This window comes from Myiozetetes cayanensis, unplaced genomic scaffold (genome assembly GCF_022539395.1).
Source record: "Myiozetetes cayanensis isolate MyiCay16 unplaced genomic scaffold, myiCay2020 scf33, whole genome shotgun sequence".
Taxonomy (NCBI): domain Eukaryota; kingdom Metazoa; phylum Chordata; class Aves; order Passeriformes; family Tyrannidae; genus Myiozetetes; species Myiozetetes cayanensis.
Window position 1 is genome coordinate 312,620 of NW_026087555.1, and position 17,502 is coordinate 330,121.

Below are 17,502 nucleotides of genomic sequence, written 5' to 3' on the forward strand. Positions count from 1 at the left end.
TATGTAAACCTTGCAATAAATATGCATTTAATAATTTCCTGATGTTGTTCTTTGTGGCAACTGTCACTGCTGTAGACAAATATTAATGAATTTGTCTTTATTACTTTCCTGTGTAACAGCCAACAAACATATTTACATCATTGAGTACAATTCACCAAAAGTCAGTGAGAAAGTTTGAGTGCTTCAAGTTAAGCACGTGCTTGAATCTCTGTGGGATTAGGGCCTCGAAAGCACTTACTGGATTAGTGGCAATGTGGAAATGAAAACAAATAGTAAATGACATCAGTGTGACTTATTTGAAACTGTGAAGCTTACCACTGTGTCCTGAAAAGCACATTAAGAGGAAATACTTAGACATGCACAATTTAGGCACGTGCTTATGTCTAACTGGAGCTGTATTTGCTGCTCCTTGACTTGTTTGCTTGTTTTTCTTGTTGTTTGCAAGCAAACACAACAGGTGGTAGTGTTTTTTCTTCTTTGAACTGAAACTTAGTTTGAAAGGACCTTGGGTTTTAGGGAGATTTACCTGGTTCTACTGATGTCCATGGCAAAACTCTTACATTGAGAACTGTGTCCAGGAGGATGTCTCTAAAAATGATATACCATAAAAGCTGTGTTTCTGCTGTAAAGTGCCTTCAGGAAAGCTCCGTGCTTTTTGTCACCCTCCCGAGAAGTTTGGTGCTTCTGAAGAATATACTTCTGAAGAATATAGTCATGTTAACTGTTTGCCCAGGTCCTGTCATTAAAGAAATATTGACCAGAAGACATAATTTTACATTTGCTTTATTATTTATCATTATTTCCTTCACGTTTTAAGGTGTACAAGGAATATGGTCTTTAGCCTTTTTGACTATTGTGAAGTTTTGTTCATAAGCTGGCAGAAACTATAGGTCACTATTAAAGTTGTGCAAAATAGCCCAACATTGCATCTACTAACTTCAAAGGAATTAAAGAAAAAATACCCTTAGATCTTGAATAGAATACCTGAGCTTTTGAGTCGACTCTAATACTGAAGCTAAGAATTCACAAGTGTACCTAAACATGGGAAGATCAAGCTCTTGAAGTTTCTCTGGTAGTTGGAGAACATTGTGTATGAGGTTGGGGTCTTTTCTAATTGAAGGTTTGTATGGTAATTGCATCCAAAGCCAAAAGTACATCAGGTTTTTCTTGTACTAAGTGCAAGACATCTAAAAGATGTCATGGTTTGGTACAGGAGATAATGCTTCCTACTAGGCATAGTAAGAGAAAATATAGGTGCATTTTAAGGCATTTGAACTGCTTACTTCTCTGTATAAACCTGTCTTTCTAGATGATCCAGGCTACAGTAAAGAGCTTAGCTGATTACTCTGCTTCACAGGGAAACTTGGTGAATGTATGACACATTCTCTGACTTCGTGAGTACATGCAAAAGGTTTTGCAGTTTTCAAGGCTTAAAATGCCTTCTCAGGAACAGGTATGAGATGGATAACTATCTGCAATGTTAGAAATATGTATAGCAAAGTATGTGTGAGTGTGTATTAATTATTTATATGTATATTTCTATATATACACACACTCTGATAGAGTGGTATGGATTAGGATGCTAAACTGATGTATATTTATACAAGTATTACTGTCATTTTAATTTTCTGTATCTGTCAGTGATTCACAGTGGTGTTACATGGAAGAATTTCATATATGTAAAATGTACATATTTTAGAAACTATGTAAGTATCAAATATTTACCAAATAAAATATTGTACTTCGTAGACAGGATGTTGGGATTTCTAACCCCAAAAGTTATCCGTATTTAAGTTTCAGGAATTCTGTTTTCTCTTCTCTCAGAAGTAAGTAGAAGAGAAGTTACGCATCTTAGCTGTTCTCTCTAAGCCAAGCATCTGAATGCATTTTGCTGTGCCTAGAACAAACGCAGAGTGACCTCAGGCCCTTTGAGTGAGCTCACTTTCATACTTAACTAAGTATAGATGAAGACATCTGAAAGTCTTGGCTGGTGTTGTTGCAGCTTCAGTCCTAACCAGTGGGATACCAGATGCACTGAAACCACGTCATAGTTAGAACTGTATTACTTGATTATTTTAATGCTGTTTGAGCACATGTTTACTGGGGCAGGGACCAGCTTGATGTCCCTTTCACAGCTTGAAATGGATATTGTTTTTCTGTTGAGTCAGTTAAGTAAGAAAATGCCCTAATATTATAAGAACAGTTTTGTTCCCATATGGCTGCTTGTACGGCACATGGGACTCTGCTGGTTATAGTGAACCTCTTAATGACCTGTTCAGTGTCTGTCTCCCGTTCAAAGAGCAGGGCAGGAACTAATCTGATGACCAATTTCAGTGCTGTTTGATTGAAAATGAATGGAGAATTTGAAGGAATGTGCAGGAGTGAACTTTTTGCATAACTGGTTTTATTACTTGTAATGTCCAAGCCACCTCATCTCCAGGGCAATGATTGCTCAAGATGATCTGGCAGAGAGGGGAATACTTCTCTATTTTCCAGTTCAGGAATAGCTGACCTTAGATTTGTACACATCATACATATGCTTACAATATAAAGGATTGCTCTGTGTATGTATTTGCCTGTGGTCAGCTAAAGAAATACAGGCATTGTATTGGTGAATGTGCTTCAAGTAAGACCTCAGCATCCAGGGGCATGAACTCCATCAGTTCCCTTTTGCTTACAGGTTTTGGGAGGAAGAGGAGTCTGGCACAGAGCTGTGTGTGGGATGCTTCTGCAGGCATGAGCTCTGAGATGAGGTATGGGGGAATATGAAATAGTTGTAGGCAGCGCTCCCCCATGCTATGTTGATATATTTTACAAAGCCTGTTGTGTTTGACCGTCTCCAATGCTTCCCAACGGGAAGGAAGATTTGAAGTCAAGAATTTTCTGCAGAGTCAGCTCCTAGATTTGTAGCTGTATTTTAATGGTTCATCTGACTCCAGGGTCAGAGACATTTGTTCTCTCAAATCCCAGTAGATGCAGAGTCTTTTGTCTTTGTCCCTGACTGATCTTAGCCAGAATCCACCCATCTCAGGTATATGGGATCCTCTTGCTGTTCCTACTAGACAATTTGTTGTCATGATTGCTATGAGATTTCTGGATGATATAACTGCTGAGAGTTTTAATGAGACTAAGATTGCTTTTACGAATGAGCACTCAACATGCCATTAAATTTGTTCTCTCACTGAAAGACTTCATACTTGAGAGGCTGCTGTAACCATAAGGAAAAACGGCTCTGGCACCAGCCAATGAAGTCAGTAAATCAAAATAAATAAATGGAAATGCCAGGGGGTACGAGCATGTACTTGATGCAGTTCAGAGCAATTACTGTTACCTGAAAGAGGGGAATCCATCATGTAGAAGCAGCCCTACCTGTGTGTGGAAAACCTGCTCAGATCAGCGTGGTTTGAGTTGCAGTGATGGCCTCTCAGCAGGAGACATTGCCTCTGAGGGCACAGCTTGAAAGTCAAGCTTGACTTTTTTCAAGGACTCTGGTTATTTCTTGACTTGCTATTTTTGCACAGGCATTTCTCTCCCACTAGAAAGTGAGGATCTCAATTTCTGTGCAGGAGGAATGTCATTTTCTTTTGGACCATTGAGAGCAAACAGATCTTGTAATGCTGCCCATTTTCAGTGGTTGAATATGTTCTGCATGTAAAAATGATCAGGGAATGTACGTGTGTTGGTGCAGGGTACGTAAACTCAGCGACTTTAAACTCAAATTTTAAAAACTGCTGTAGAATTAAAGTAGGATTCCTCCATGTATTTCCTTGTTTGGAATAAATGATGGTGTAAAATTCAGCCTAATTTCCCCAGAAAGAAATTCAGTTGACCTTCACATTCTTAAAAGCTGAACTAAAAATTTGGAGGCTCACATCAAAGCTCTGTAAATAAATTGAGTAACACTTTGGACGCTTCTGGTGGGGAGCGGGGGAGGGGGAAATTCCCTCTATAAAGAACACCCAAGTGTTTAAAAAGAAAGGGTTAGGTTTAAATATCTCACTGTTTTTCTTCTCCAGGGCTCCATGCTGAGGATTTTATTTTCCTTTGCAATGCCTATGCTGCTGAGCCCTTTTTTCGGAGGTAGGCTGACGTTAGCACACTGAAGCAGCTAGCAGGTTCACCAGAGCAAGTTTATTTGTAGTGTGGACTGAGTTGTGTTTGAGGGTGCCATTACGATTCAGAAGGCTCCACAAGGTTTGAATATCAATGGCACTTCAAAGGACTGTAGCTGTGAATGAGCAGACATGCTCCCTTGCAGGCCCCAGAATGAAGAGGGGGAGAGAGATGGGTTCAAAGGTAAGAAATGGGTAGCATTTGTCCAAGGGCACTAGTAGTAAAGTCGATACCCCAGGTCTTCATAAATGCGGTGTCTGAGATCTGCAGACTGTGAGGATGGTATAGATGCTAGTCATGGCTGCCAGACAGCTCTCCCTGCCTTGCTACCCTGTTATGCCTCTTTGATCCAGCCAAGAATTGTGGAGAATTAAATGCATTCACTTTTCCCCTGTGGAGATTATTTTTTTCCCCTGATATATATAAATGGAAACCTTTTAATTTACCTTAGATTTTCCTGAATATCATTTTATATCTTGGATTTCATTCCTAAGCTGTCAAAAGTTCCACCTTTTGTTTGGTCAGTCTAAGAAAAACTTAAACTTGGGGTAGTTCCTTTTTCTTAATCTTGTATTTCAGCTAAGCTGAGTACTTAGTTTTATTACTGTGGATGAATGAGGCGAGACCTAGGGTAATATTTGATCTTGATGCACTATTAAAAACTGTGTTAAAGACCAGTGAACCTGAGCAAAATCTAGGACTTCTAGGACTAGCATGATCAGAAGTACCTGCTTTTTTAAGATTGTATCCTTAAAAAGTCCAGTAGATATGGGAGAAGGCCAATATCCTTAATTTAAGAATAGGAAGCTTGTGAACAGGTATTAAGTGACTTGACCAAGGTCATTCGAGCAAACAGTGTCAGGAACAGGAAACTGATGGCAAAACAACATGCTTTCATGCTGTAGTAATGAGCTGTAGCTAATAGTGTGGCCTTGATACCTTTTAACTAAATTAACTCTGCTCAGGCAGCTTGTTTTGATGGGTTTTCTGTCCATTTAAATTTTTTTCAGCAGGATTTTACATCCCCACCTCTGTCTCTGGAGAGTTCTCTCTATATCAGAACTCATACTGTAAACTTCATGAGGCAGGAGAGACCAACTGTGTGTCCATATGGCAAGTCATTGGCAAAACTTCTTATGAACTGAATCCAGATCAGAGCAGGCCTCCTGGGTATGTCACAAGGCAAGGTAGGCAGGATACTTTAACATCCACTGAGACGACCTCTTAAGAAATGGTCATGTTTCTCATCAGTGTTTAAAAATTCCATTGCCTTTTTCTGGTGGTGATGTAGGTATTTTCTATGTAGAAGTTGGGAGACAGCCACTGGTGACCCCACAGTGTGGCACTGTGATATATGTGGCACTGTAATAGGCACTGTCATGGACTGTTACAGAGGTGCTTTTTGTGACAACCGTCTGTTGCTGAGAGACCATTTATTCCTGTTTATGCTCTGAAGCAAAGGACTTGAACTGAACCCTTTTTGCCCTAAGTTTGTTCTGAATGTGCTTAGGCTTTGGAGAACCTCAACAGTACCTTAGCAGTGTTTACATGGTAACCCTTACAACTTGCAGACCCTGAAAGCATGTGTGGATGGAGTGTGCAGTAGGTTTGGACTGGCAGCACCACTCACAAGTGCAGGGCTTTGAATGCATTGCCCAGGCAGATCTTGCCAAATGAGTACCCATAACAGTGTCATATGTGCTAAGCTTGAAGATCTCAGTTTCATGCAAGGTAGGCAATGCACTGATTTATTTAGCTGATAAAATATCATGCTCTGGGCTCCACCAGTGAAGCTCTCTTCCCTTTGTGTTTATAAATTTAATTTAATTAAATTTGAATGTTTGCACAGTTGGTTTACAGAAATCAGCACATTATTTCGAGCACTGCTAGCCCTTTTGCACATGAAATGTTAGACTAAGTGTGGTACTAGAGTATGTGTACAGAAGAATATTCAGCAATGCTTCTAAGGTATGCTCAAAAATCTATTAGTAGAATGTGCCACAGATCTGGCATAGTCAGTAGCTGAGGGATTCTCTTGTCCTTTAACCAAACCAGCTATAGCTCCTAATGCCTATTTAAGGTTGGGTGCTAAATTTTGCAAACTGATTTTGCATTAACCACAATAGAAAAGTGTCTTAAGGACACCTGTCCATAAAGTACTTAGAGGCTGCATCTGCATCTAGATCCTTGTTGTAAGGTCTTGTGAAGTCTTCCAAGCTGGAGAAGACCGTATGTTTTATATCTGAACCTGAACTGCTGGGGACAGGTTGGGACCCCATTTGATCTGGTGCAGGCTTTTTCAGCAGTGAGGAATGATAGCTTAGCTGCTCTTGTTAACTAGGCTGGTTTGAGGAGAGAAAGTATAATTCCATTTCAGTTAGATAAATGTGTTCTAATTTTATGCTGTTTTAGGCTAGCAGAAGGCTGCCTAGTATGTGTATTTCTGTATGTAGCTATTTTTGGAACTTTTGGAACTTTTATTTTTATCATCTGTATTTGGCCAGAGACATATTTTCCCCTTTGAACTGGCAAGTTGCACTTGTTTGATTCACAAAGAAGTAGTTCTTCCTTCAGACTAAAGGCTGTATTTTGTGTTGATATTACTAAATCAGTTTACCTTCAAAATTGCTGGAGCATACTCTTATGTTCTAACCTTTCAATATGTAATCTGGCCTTGTTTGTTTTGGAGGCAGTGTCTCTGTTAGCCGTTGTTTGCTCAGGACTTTGATAATACAGGCATTTTGCTAGTGTTAAGTGTTTGTTTTGCTAGTATATGGGTTTTTATTACATCAGACTAAGGCCTGAAGCATATTACTCCTGGACAGGAGCCTACGTAATACGCAGGCATAGTCTTGCAATTGCTTCGGCTCCGGTGATAGATCCTGTGTGAGAATCATGGCTAGTTTTGGCAGCTCACGAGCAGTTGCCTGTCCTAGCAGTGTTCAGGCTGCTCAGTGGGCTGTGTAAGAGATTGGAAACACATGCAGCACTTTGGGTTTGAACTTGCTCTGTTGCTGAAATCTGAGGATTAGCCAGGGGAGGCTCTTGCTGTACCTCAAACCTGGCAGGGCAAATAAATACTCAGGTGACAGAAAAAGAGATCCCAAAGTGGGTAGAAGAAAGCTGGTGGTAAAAGTGATCACAGTTGTTGCAGAGAGTCTTCAGACATGGAGTTTGCCTCTTATGTCAGTACAGGTTTCCTGGCCCCTCCTCTAAGCGCTCAGGGAATTGCCAAGAATCTGAGCATCACCAACATGTGAAAATGGAAGAGTTTGTATCTTTGGTATACAGGCAGTTTCTTTCTTCCTTACTCTGAAGACACTTCCTCCTAAATTCATGCAGCATTATTCACTCCTTTATGGTGGGCGTGCAGAGAAGCTCTGAACGTGAAATGGACATTTGCAATTCACTTGGGTATTCCAAGCCACACGAGTCTGTTGGAATGCATGTGTTGTTACTTCAAGTATGCTCCAGTGTAGCGTGGCCATCCTTGCCTTGTGCAAGGGCCAAGACCCTTTCAGCACACCCAAGCATGAAGCAGCAGTCCAGGACTCCATGGATTTCATTCCGCACATGCTCTGCTGGTGGTGTATTAGTGATTCAGCTGTCGTGCCAGCCTAATGACACAGTATTGCCATTTTGTGAACTCCACTGTGCAGACGGGAGCTTATTAGTTTCTGCAAGGATTTACTTTTTTTCCCAGACCCATCAATTGTTTTATAAAGCTATCACGTACCATTTAAATACTTACCGTTGTTCTACAGTCTTCTTACACTACTTTTTCCTCTGATATATTGCAAAATGGCCTATGTTACATCCAGGACAATAATGATTCAATATCAATCATTATTATAATTTTTTCGTTCAGTGATATTTTGGTGAGGTCTGACTAAGATGAAAGGAATTAGTCTTTTAGGGATAGACTCTCATTATTTTTCAGTATTTACTTTGTTCTTGGAATGTTCTCATTGATTTTTTTTTTTTCAGATCACTTGCAGTATTAGAATGAGTAAATAGGGTAAGAGTAAAAGCACCCTATGTAGGAGAGCTCAAAGCTGGGAAAGCAAATCAAGTCTGATAAAATTTTTCACTGTTAGCGTATTTTCTCTGGCATGTTTATACTGCTCTTAGGGGGTTCAGGTTTTTTCTTTGTTTAAACATACCTTTTGTTCACATACATTATGAGGGTGCATTCTAGACTAGCTTGTGTTTTCTACAGTGACGACTGTTTGGTGAGTTTTTTTGGTGTGCCTTTTTTTTTGGTTTGGTTTTTTGAGGTCCATGAACATTCTCAACTTTGGCCTCCATTCTTAGAAGTCTTACATCTTTGTATTAAAATGCTCAGCACCTGTTCTCTTGTGGCCGAGTGATATGTTGCACTGCTTAGGATGGATGAGCTTTAATAAACATGATTGTATCTGTCTATAATATCTCTTCTGTGAGTAGATGTCTGTGTGCAGTTGTTTTTCAATACTCAGCCATTACTCTTGACAGCATAACAGAGCATTTTCTGCAGGAGTTTCTTTGGCATTCCATGAGACTGTACAGATTGTATCTCATCAGTGACAGGATACAACAAGGAAAACATTCAACACTTTAACTAGCTCCAGTGTATGAAACTATTAATTTGAAAACACATAGATGAAAATTGATGTCTGATTTTTCTGTCTGCAAAACAGGCCAGAAAGTATTGTGGACTCTGCATCTTGAGCTGCAGACCCTGCCTGTCATCTGTGCAGTTTCCCACTCAAGAGGAGGGGGCACTTAGTGCCAAGCCATGGGTGTATCTCTCTGTAATAGTAGTTCTAGCATCCAGTGATAGCAGGGACTAGGAGACCCCTGTTTACCACATCTGTTGCACTGGAAACACTTTCTTTGGAAGGTGACTGTTGTACTGAGCATGTGTCTGTCTGAGTGTTCCTGTAAAGAGAGGTAATTGCCATAGATAGAAGCAGCTGGGCATGAGTGACACTTTGCAATGAATGACTTTCCACATTATGTAAATCTTCATCAAGGAACAAAAATTCTTTTGGAATTAGTTAAAATGCACATGGTACTGGTTCTTATGACAGTGCTAAAAGAGAGCAGCCTTCCTATATGATCTTTGGACTTTAGATGCCTGATCATTCTATATTTTGGAGAGTGAGGATACACTAGAAAAACAAAAGTGCCTACCAAATATGAGGCCAAATCATGGAGCTGACCAACTAATAACAACCCCTCCACATGATGGAGTCGCTGGGATACGAGTGGAACTGCTTCTTGACTGTATGTCCTCTGAGACTGGAGTGACAGAGACAGGACATCTGTAACTGTCTGCATTAAAAAGGGCCTGTAGGATGTCACTTGTATGCACAGCTAAAACAAGCAATACATGAAGCTTAATATTCTTCTGGAGATGATATTCCTTTTGGACTGATTATTTTCCAGGCGTTAGAGGGGAATTTTCATAGTTTGCTGTGGTGCAGGTAGGATGAAAAATCAGGTTCCCCTTGTCTTGAAATAGTTCTGTGTGAGCACCAGCGGAAGTAGGGTCAGGTATGTGGTACAAAGGATGACCTCTTCTCCTTCCTCTCCTTCATACTAATTTTGCCCAGCTGCTTAGGCTGGGGTGAGCAGCAGGACCAGACCCAGGTTCTCTGTGTCAGCCTCAGAAGCTGTTGCTCGGTGGGACTAACAGTATCAGGGAACAGCAGGCAGGCTGTGAGCTTGGAGGAGCTTTCTGGACTGAACATGAAGCTTGAGTGAATGTCTCCCTGCAGCCTTTTGGTTCATACATACAGTCTACAAAGCCTTATGTCTCAGAGAAACAAGCCCAGCAGAAAATAGGGATTGTGTTCTGGCTTTGTGAATATCAGATGGGGCAAGACACATTTTGTGCCAGAGACAAAGCAGCCACTCCAGCTTTTTATGCCAGAGATGACTAGAAAGTGCTTTGCCTCAAGCCATGTCAGCAGAAAGGCTGCATGGTGTACACAAGCTGTGTAAGTAACTGCCACCCCAAAATTACAGGGAGGGCAGGGAGGAAGGGTGGATGCTGCAAAGTAATAATTATTCAACATTATCAAGGAACAGTTTTTCAGCTTAGTTATGGCTTTCACATAATTAAGTCCCTCAGAATGAAATCTTAATTTATTTTTACATATGCTATAGAAACATATACAAATTCAATACAAAATAAGTGAGTAGCTGTAGAATACAAAATCAATTTTATAAGGACTTGCTTGAATTTTTTTAATTAGGTGACAAATAGCACAACCATGTGACAGTTTACAGCTGCTAAAGTTCAGCTGGAGATCTTCTGAGTGTTTTGAAAGCTTTGCTTTCTTTTTCATGAGTTCCATGATTAATAGAAGCAAAATCCTTTATTATATGAAATTGGTAACATTTCATTTGAATAAAATCAGGACTCAATTCTAGGAGCTGTATAACCAATAGAGCTAAAAGTAGGAAGGAGCCCTATTCTAAAATACCTGAGGTACTCCTCTTTTTTTTTAAGAGCCTTTTATTCAACAATTCTCTGAGAATTCCTCCACAAGCAACACACCAGTCAATTAGGTGTTTTTCTTATCTAATCTTACCTTTCTAGCTGGCAAAAAATTGCTGAACATTCTATATGGGTTCAATGCCAAGAACAGTAATAGTGAAAAAAACCTCACGGTGTATTTATATGTTCACGTCATTCATTTGCGTAAAAGGTTGTAGAGGCTTCTTTGATTTATATGGTCAGCAGATGTTGGAGCTTAAAGCACCTGCTAAGAAAAGCAGATTCTTTACAGCCATGGCCTAGCCCTGTCTCCATTGGTTTTTATTTTTCCCCTGGCCTCCTTGCTGTGGCCCAGCAGTGTCTGTGCTATTAGTTCATCTGTGCAGGCAGCGTCTGTGGTGGGTCTTGGATGCTCTGTTCTGTGTATCTGCCAGCCCTGCTTTGATAATGCAGCCAAGCCACTGCTGGTTGAAATGTGAAAAATGCCAGAAGCTTCTTTTTCTGTGTGTACAAAATCAGCCCAGGAGGCCTGTGACATGAAGAAAGCATAACTCGTTCTACTATGCTGCTTAAAAAAACAGCAAAACCCAAAATAAATAAAGGAGGCTTTCTAGCAACACCTAGGCAGCACTGCAGCTCAAAGCAGGACTTGTATTGTGTGTTTGATAGCTGGACAGAAAAGGTCATATTAAGAAGTTATGGAGGAATTAAATTAACCCTGAACAGACAAACTGTTTGCTCTACTGTTTTCCTTGTACCCATCAGTGTTTCAAAACATCTTGCCTGCTATTTCTAGGGGCTAGTGTTTCAGCAGCACTGCCCAAACCCAACTCTCAGTCAAATCACACTGGTTTAGCCCCCATATATTTGGTTACACACTACTAAAACCAATTTAATGTTCATAGCTTCTCTCCTTCCATCATACCTCTGTTGATCTTTTCTGTGCCATCCCCGGCTTTCAAAATCAATGCACAGCAGATGTGGAGCAAGCAGGCCAGAATTTCAAGTTTGATGCTAGGCATCAGCGAACTGGGGGGAAAGGCAGATGGAAAATCTGCCTTTAGAAGCCTTTGTCTCTTTTTAGTGTAACTCTGCTGTATATGAAATTGAGAATGAGCAATGTGTGCCTCGTCAATAGATGACCTATTGTTGAAGAATTCATAACAGGCTGACATGAAAATATACCCTGTGGTGCTGGAAACAGTCAAAAACCTGAGATATTTGCTCCAAGATGCACACAGAAGGGTGATGTCCTCTTCCTTAAGAGCAAACTACTCCTTGAAGGGAAAAGGCAAACACTGGGCATGGCGCTCCTTGCAGACAGGCTGGTGGAGCCAGTCCTCATTGCTGTGGGGTAAGATTAATTGGTTTGAGTGCATTAGGGTAGTTGAGTAGCAGGTGACTCTTGGAAGAACAGTGAAATGTTTGCAATGACTGTATTGCAACCTCTTCCTTGGACAACTCCCCTGCAGAAGTGTGTGCTTGCCAGCCTTCAGTATGCAATGAAGAGGTGTTCCTCATTGGAGTCCTTAGTTTGTATAAAGTATTATAACTGAAGTGTGTGTGAATGATGTACCTGAAATGTGAAAATAAGGCTTGCTTACCTTAAAGGAAAAAAATCACAGTTCACAAATCCACCATTGATAAGGTTTTTAATTCAGTTATAAATCTCTATATTTAGATCACATTTAGATCCAAGTTAGTCTTGTTATAAGTGTCTGTAATGCTATGAGTACTCTGCCAAGCACAGAAGCTTGAGAGTTAAAGGAATACATCATACCAATTAGTTAATGATGTAGTTTTGTCTAGCCAAGTATTGTAAAAAAAAAAAAAGTTGGAGAGCACTATAGGAAGTGACATAGTTTGGCATCTTGACTTATACTATGTGATCACTGACCTCATTTAATTGAAGTAGTAACTGATCTTAAATACAGTATTTCTTTTAGCTCAGAGTGAGTTTTTTTAATACCTGCTTGTAGAGTCAGTCCTCTGCCATGGCTGTTTATTGCTTGCTTTATTTCTCAGTAAGTCTTGGCTTCTGCCTTACCCTGTGTCACTGAAGTTGATGCCTTGGTATTTATCTCAACAGATAGAGAAATAGTCCCTGGCACAGGAGGTACCCTCTGTAAATGTTACTCTGCCCTGCTTATTAGCAAAAGTAGGAAAAGTCTAAGTCATCTCAACTGGACAGTTATCTCTAACATAACTAACACTGCCATCCAACTATTTGTGTCAACAACAGTTGTCTTACCTAGTCTGAAACCAAGTCCTTTCCAGCTGAGAGAGAGTGATTTCTCTTAGCCTTCACCTTGACTTGAGATGCTTTTCAATTGTTACCTCTCATCTTTTCTAAGCAGCCTGCGAGTCAGAGCTGTGGATTGCTGAGGTTTGTTTATCAGAACGTAACTTTGTCTTTTTTCCTACTGTCTGGCATGCCAGATAGAGAGAATTAGTAAAAACAGATTGTGTGTTACAGGGTAGAAATGAGAACAGGGCATTTGTATTGTTCAACAAAATGGCATTCTGTCCTGGCAGCAGCCAGCTCTTGGGAAGGTGTTCTTTGGCTTTATTGCATCTCATTCATTAAAGCACTCTCCTTTGATCACTGACTGAACCCGATTCTTGGAGCTGAGCATTTAATCTTGTGTTTGGCATTAAACTGCAGCTTTATTCTGAGAAAAGTCAGAAAATAGCCTAGTCTTTTATAATAGGCTCTACTGGTGAGTTGGGATGGACTGTCTGCAGAAAGTTCTGAAGTGCATTGAATGACTGGAAAGAAAATGGAAGAAGAAGTTAGATGATGTTTCATCTAATTTGATTTACACACTACAGATCTTGGTCAGATGTGGCATTCATACTGCTTTAGTTTATTAGTGATAAACTAATATAGGCTATCCATAGTTGATGGAATTGGCATATCATTCCTCATCGAAGTCATTCCTAATTTAAGGCAAGGGCCTCCATCTCTTGACTGAATGAAAGTCCTTCTGCCACAAAGTGAGAGGCTTTCTTGGGTTTAGGATTACAGATAGAAATTGTCCTGTTTGTGAATGACAAACTCAGCTTGAAAATGCAGCCTCAGGAATGTGGAAAAAGCAGAAATTACTTGGGCAACAGTATGGCTCAAAACTGGTGTTCTGTAGTACCAAAAAGAAAAATCCCGAAACAGTGATTATACAGCATTGGCACAAATGTGTGTGAAGAGAAGCCAGTGCATCACATGCTAATTTCCACACTGAACTAGAGAAATAGATCCATTGGCTCAGCTGACAGAGGGGACCAACACAGAGAGAGCATCTCTGAGGTAGCTTCTCCAGTGGAGGATGCATGCCTGTGGCTGAGGATGTGGGATACAGGTGACTGGAATAAACAGGATCCAGTGAAGCTGAGGGAAGACAGTTGGGTCCCTTCTGTGGAGAGATGATTCTATTGACTGGGCCCTGTTTTTGCTTAGATGGCTACTGAAGCAGAACACAAAAGTAACCAGGGAACTTAGTCTGGAGAGGCTCTGGCATCCATCCTAGTGGAGTCTTAGAAATATCTCGAGGCATCTTTCTGCTTGAAAGGAAGAGGAGACATAGATCTTGATGACTACAGGATGACCGATCTCTAGAAAGAACGGCAGAAATTTTAACAAAGAAATTTTAGAAGAAAATTTTAAGAAAATACTTAAAATTATAAGGTTGGTAGTTCAAATCTTTTCCCCTTAAAAAAAAAAAAACAAGGAGAGGTGAGGGATGATCAGACTTGAAACAGTAAGGTGAATTTAATCACATATATACAATACAGCTCTAAGGGACAAAATGCTGAGGAAGAAGGTTTAAGATATTATTTAACTTCTTTAATGATCTTGAAAGGTAGTAGGCAGTACATTAATGAACTGATAATAAATTAGGAGGATCTTTGGATAGATAAATGATAAAAAAAGGGCATTGATTTCTTAATACAGAAAGAATAGCAAAATGATTTTCAAGCTATTGCCACTGAAGGCAGCTGTGAATGCCAGAAATATCTAATAATAAAGAAGTACTTGTTTAAAACAGTGGGTGCTCTGGCTGCATGATGTTCGAAGCTAAAAATTTGTACTTAAGCTTGATCTTCTAGTTAGTGACAAACCCAAATCTCCTGTACTTTATAAATATATAAATTTTAGTAATGTATCCTTGTTAACAGGTTTTCCAAAGCTATTTAAACGTGAACCAGCAATACATTGCTAGTATGAGTGAGTTACCAAAATATTAATATGTTACCAAACTGTTCTTGAAAAATTAGCTGTCCTTTTCCCATTCACATCTACATGTGTGCCCCTGCAACTGGGGCATCAAAATAAGAGAAAAATCATCATTGACTGTTCAGAATTTTGCCCACTATTTGACTGCAGCTGAAAAACGGGGCAGCATTGCACACGATAATCTGTAATTCCCACTCTCCTCCCACACAATAACAACAAGAAAATAGTAATTTGCAGTTGCATATGAAATTCACCTTAAAATTAGATGGCTAGCAGCATAATCCTCTTGACCAGGCGAGTTGGAAGAGGTGGTCCCTGAACTAAGGCAGTTTATCTAAAGTTGAATCACAGGAAAGGAGCATGAGCACCCCAGCTTCTGAGTGTATGCTGTGCCACAGGGAAATTGCATGGCTTGTTTTAGGCTGCACAGGGTAAGGTTGGTGTGAAGTGCTTTGAATACAAGCTTAGGAAAGAAGACATTTGTCTATTAATAATGTAAAGAATTTATTTTTTATTATTTATTTTTATTCTGTGGCGGAATCCTGGCAGTCATTTCTTTCACCTATGAATCAGTAGATACTTGCTCAGGCTCTAGACAAACTAAAAACACATGACAAACTGTCTTTTTGTTATGTGTTTATGGAGAAATAAGATACTTGTTACTAAGCACTCTAGAAACAAGGCTCATAATCAATTGTAATAGGAAATATAACTATTTTTTAGTTTCTCTATTTAGTTAAGGCCCGAGAAAAGCTTGAAAAGATGTGTTGTGGTTTGGGTTTGTTGTGTAGGTATCATCCAGTGGCACAAAACAGGGACTGGCTCCCTCAAAATGCTAGAAACAGCAGCTCATGCAGTGTGTCTTACACATGCTCTCTCCTCTGTCTCTTGCATGTATGACTGTAATTTTGTGGGTTTTTTTACCTTGAACCTGCTTTTAATTAGACTAAAACCATCCAAGCAGTGTACACTGGAGAGGTTTCTGGGGGGAAGCTCATGATGATCATGGAGAGCTGGGCAGTGGGTAGTGCAGGTCCTTCTCCCTCACCCTGCAGACTCAGGCTTTCCACTTGCTGAGATGCCAGGTACAAATCCAAACTGCTGGCACCTCACCCAGGCAAATATTCTGATGTTCTCACTGAAGCATGGGAAAGGGCTCCCAGGAGAAGCTGTGTTTCTTAGAGGCCTCAGCTGCAGCTGTGGTTTCTGGAGATAACATTTGATTAAATGAAAGCTGCTGCTCAGCACAGCTTGTGGAGCCACAGTACCATCCCCTGCTCTTTATGCTCATAGCTCCCCTTGATTGGGCTGGGGTGAGGAGTCTCTCACAGCAAGATGCAGCTATGATGGTGCTGCATACTTGAGCCATGCTGTAATAACCTGTGGGAGCAAGCCTTGCCCACCCTGAGTAACCTCTCTGGCCCTCAGGGGCTCCTGCTGCCTTGAGGGGCTCCTTGGTCCTGCCTTGTCCCCTTGTGCTGTTCAGGGGTAGCTGCAGGGTGATCACTTCTGCCTCCCAGCAGTGCTGCACCAACAGCTCCCTGGAAGTGCTTGTTGGTGTGTAGAAACCCCGGTGGTGCTGCTGTTAAAAACATATATGTATAAGGACCTTTATCAGGAGGCAAAACTATTGCTGGTGACAAGACATCCTTGGGAGCCCTCAGCTGCTAAAATACCAGAGCCACCCCTTGCAGTTGTGCTGGGAGCTCACAAACAGGTGTTGAAAAGCATCTTTCCCTTAAACAAGGACATGTTTTTGCTATATAGCACATACAGCCTTTGTGTTTAATCCTGGAAAAATACATATGAGTGAAATGAAGGTGAATGGATGAGTCTGCTCTCAGGGGGAAGAGGCAGCAAAACCCTGCTCTAGGTGCCAAGTGCTAGGCAGGGCCCTAAATGAGATGTTTTCTACATCTTTGCTGTGTATTGCTGAAATATAATAAGGAAAAAATGTGGGAAACTTCTTGGGTGAGAACTGTTGTTACTGCTTTGGTCCATTTTAACAGGTAAGTATTTTATTTTTGTATGTTTGGGGTTTTTTTTCCCAAAACTGTGTGCATGTTTAGGTTCTTTAAATTTAGTGACTTCAACCTTATGAAATTTCTGATATCCTGAAAAAGGGATCTTTTTTTAAAAATGGTGAATAAACTCTGTCCTTTGTTTTACTGGTAACTGTAAGTATCAAGTGATTTTTTTTCTTGCTGTGCAATAGAAGAGACTTTGTATACAGAGATGAAAAATATTTTATGCTGGGATTTTAGGTATAGCTTATATGTGTGTGTAATCTTGTTGTAAAAGTAATTCTGTTTATGAAGACAAGATACCTTGTCATTTAAACATCAAATACAAGATGGGTGTATCTGCTGATGTCTGTGATGCTATTGAAGTCTGACTGAGCCAGGACTGGGAGCCAGGAGCTGGTGCCTCTGAATCTTGTCTTCCATATTCATTTCTACCAAGGCACAAAAAGTGTAAATGAATTGTTCAACTGAACAGCAGTGTTAAATTCATTTTTCCCAAGCACTGAAAGGGGATTGTTTCTCACTGCTGCTTGTTAGCTGCTTCCCAGGAAGTTCTACCAATTGATTATTTTGTACATCTTTTGAGGTTGAGACTTTTAATTTTGTACCATGTCCTGTGGGTATCCCCTGGGCATAGATGCTTACTG